The 3,539-nt window shown below is 38.7% G+C and overlaps 1 protein-coding gene across 1 annotated transcript in view; it reads right to left on the bottom strand.

The window, feature by feature from the left end:
* Positions 1-1,516, bottom strand: part of LOC110460472 (octopamine receptor 2-like) — a 40,473-nt gene extending 38,957 nt beyond the window's left edge. The window contains exon 1 of the mRNA XM_021513404.1: positions 1,487-1,516. The gene's annotated coding sequence lies outside the window, so the exon portion shown is untranslated. The remainder of the gene's footprint in view (positions 1-1,486) is intronic.
* Between the last annotated feature and the right edge of the window lie 2,023 nt (positions 1,517-3,539).

Below are 3,539 nucleotides of genomic sequence, written 5' to 3'. Positions count from 1 at the left end.
ACCCCCAACCCCCACCCCCATGTTTATAACTAACAGGACGATCCTGACTTTGTTATCTTGATAAACACTGATATGGTTATCATGCTTTTTTTGTTAAAACATATTAACTTGTGAAATTTTCTGATACTAAGTTCATTATTTCTGAAACAATTTTGTTATAAAATGTGTAAATAATGAAAAAGAAAGTAGTGCTAATTACCTGGGGCAAGTTTTACACTGTCGATTGTATTACCTGGGGCAAGTTTTACACTGTCGATTGTATTATTACCTGGGGCAAGTTTTACACTGTCAATTGTATTACCTGGGGCAAGTTTTACACTGTCGATTGTATTACCTGGGGCAAGTTTTACACTGTCAATTGTATTACCAGAAGACAACACAACCTAATCTATGATATTACAGTATTTCCCCCCATCATCCATATACTTTGATAAAACAATATTTTTATAGATTTATTTTCGTGATATAGAATTAAACTGTCTTCCCTGAAGTCAAATTTTGGATATGTTTAAATTTTCAATTTGTTTTGTTTCGCTTTTTGCATTTCCAATTTTGCATATAAATTTGAAACTTTATTCTCTGTCGGAGCACTTTACATTGATGCCCTAAGAAATGAATGAGAAAGAACCTATTATTTTGATGTTTCTTTAACAGTGTTGAGAGAATGAAAGAGGAATATACTGTTAGTGTTATATCAGAGTTATTGGCATTTCTTACAATTTTTTTTAAAGAAAGATTGAAGCTAGAAGGAAACATGGTATTTTTGTAAAATTATAAATATACCAATAGAAAGTGACTGTATAAATATCAATGAACTGGAAAAAAAATCTAAAGGAATGCAATGTTATAAAAGATGAAACGATTGTTTCTATATGGCATAAATAACATTTTATGCATGAAACAGTTTATTTAAGAAATTGTTTATCCATATTTTCAAGACAACATGGAGGGAATGATTACTTTGTGATAAATGTTTTAAATTTTTTACAGTAAATACGCGTAATGAGTGTAGTGAACCATCTTGATAACACAAGTAAATCTTATTTATATGGAAATGTTGACAAGTAAATTGTGTCACACACAGCATGGAATTTAATTAATATTGCTGGCACATATTATATAAAATGTTATGTTAGACGTTGCTTTGAGTTTTTGTCTAATCTTCGTCGCATTACTGGTATCTTTTATAGTAAGCTCTCTGTCATTTGCTAACTCCTTTATATAGAGAAATTAACCAGAAACAATTATGATGGTAGCTGTATCATTGTTTTTTTCTTCTTCAAATTTTGTTTTAAAACCACACCTTCGTTTATAATACAGTGTTGTATATGATGTTTATTTTTATTAAAATCTTTGATAATTCATAATAACTTGCTGTAATTTTGCCTGTGATATAAAACAGCATCACCACTCAAACTGTCAGATATACATTGTCTTATCTATCATCATCAGGAAACATATCACCTGTAATTAAATTAATTCTCACCTGTGATAAGTAATTATAAATCCTTGTGATGCCTGTAATGAGGAAAGGCCTGTTAAAGGCTAAAGGTGCCCCACCTTGGGGAGTGTTATATCCAGCAGGTAATACAACACTGTGATAGCACTGTACAGTAATCCCTGTATGATACAGAGGCTGGGAGGAGGAGAGGCAGCATCACTATGTTACCGCTGCTGTTGTGGTGTTGGACCTCTCATTACTGACTGATATAGCTGGCTTGCCTGGGCTAGGGCTGTGTAGGGCTGTGTAGGGCAAGGCTTAGGGCTGTGGCTGGCTAAGTCACAGGCAGGGCTGGTACATAGTAAGGCTTGTACAGGGTAAGGCTGGTACTGGACAGTGGTTGGGTAAGGCTGTAGGGTCAACTAGGGCTCTGGTAGAAGGGTAAGGCTATGTTAGAGAGTCATAGAGGGAAAGGTGAGACTGTGGTAGAGGGAAAGTTAAGGGTGTGGTAAAGGAAAGAGTAGACTGTTGTAGAGGGAAGGGTATACTGTTTTAGAGGGAAGGGTAGACTCAGGTGGAGGGAAGGATAGACTGTTGTAGAGTGAAGTGTAGACTCAGGTGGAGGGAAGGGTAAACTGGTGTATAGGGAAGGGTAGACTGTTGTAGAGGGAAGGGTAGAATTAGGTGGAGGGAAGGGTAGTCTGTTGTATAGGGAAGGGTAGACTGTTGTAGAGGGAAGGGTATACTGTTTTAGAGGAAAGGGTGGTTTGTTGTAGAGGGAAGGGTTACGACTGTTGTAGAGTTAAGTGTAGACTGTTGTAGAGGGAAGGGTAGAATCAGGTGGAGGGAAGGGTAGTCTGTTTTAGAGGAAAGGGTAGACTGTTGTAGAGGAAGGGTAGACTGTTGTAGAGGGAAGGGTAGTCTGTTGTAGAGGGAAGGGAAGACTGTTGTAGAGGGAAGGGTAAACTGTTGTAGAGGGAAGGGAAGACTGTTGTAGAGGGAAGGGAAGACTGTTGTAGAGGGAAGGGTAAACTGTTGTAGAGGAATGAATAATTTGCTGTAGAGGGAAGAGTCAACTGTTGTAGAGGGACGGGTGAACTGTTGCAGAGGGAGGAGCAAACTCAGGAAGAAGGAAGGATAGACTGTTGTAGAGGGAGGGACATACTGTTGTAGAGGAAAGGGTAGTCTATCGTAGAGGGAAGGGTAGACTGTTGTAGAGTGAAGTGTAGACTCAGGTGGAGGGAAGGGTAAACTGGTGTATAGGGAAGGGTAGACTAACTTGTAGAGTGAAGAATAGACTTTTGTAGAGGGAAGAGTAGTCTGTTGTAGAGGGAAGGGAAGACTGTTGTAGAGGGAAGGTTAGACTGTTGTAGAGGGAAGGGTAGACTCAGGCGGAGGGAAGGGCAGTCTATTGTAGAGGGAAGAGTAGACTAACTTGTAGAGTGAAGAGTAGACTCAGGTAGAGGGAAGGGAAGACTGTTGTAGAGTGAAGAATAGACATAGACAGTTGTAGAGGGAAGGTTAGAGCCAGGTAGGGGCAAGGATAAGATACAGTGGTAAAGGGAGTGGTAAGACTGTGGTAGAGGGAAGAGTAGGGGAAGGGGGGCTTATAGAAGGAGGTTAAGACACTGGTAACGGGAATGATAAGACACTGTTGAGGGAAGGGTAAGACACTGGTAGAGGTTAGGGAAAGACATTGTTAGAGGGAAGGGTAAAACATTGGTAAAGGGAAGGATTAAAGACAGTGTTGAGGGAAGGGTAAACACTGGTAGAGGGAAGGGTAAGACACTGTGTTGAAGGAAGGATAAATTACTGGTAGAGGGAAGGGTAAGACACTTATTACATCTTATTACATCTTACAAGGGGTTTTGTGAAAAATATAACTTTCATCCGCAGCTAACTATGTTCTATCTGTTAAGAAATGCAATTATTTCAGCATGGAATATAATACATGTCAGAGAGTCCACTATAGTTCTGCCTCACTGCCCGAAGTTTATTTACAACATCATAACAAACAAAATAAGGGCTAAATCAATAAATAATTTATTGATCAAAGAATTGAAAGTTAATACAAAATATCAACTGAAATGGGCTGAAG

The sequence above is a fragment of the Mizuhopecten yessoensis genome, unplaced genomic scaffold, assembly GCF_002113885.1.
Source record: "Mizuhopecten yessoensis strain PY_sf001 unplaced genomic scaffold, ASM211388v2 scaffold10409, whole genome shotgun sequence".
NCBI classification, from domain to species: domain Eukaryota; kingdom Metazoa; phylum Mollusca; class Bivalvia; order Pectinida; family Pectinidae; genus Mizuhopecten; species Mizuhopecten yessoensis.
Note: the sequence above shows the minus strand (reverse complement) of the source record. Positions and strands in the feature narration are given on the sequence as shown.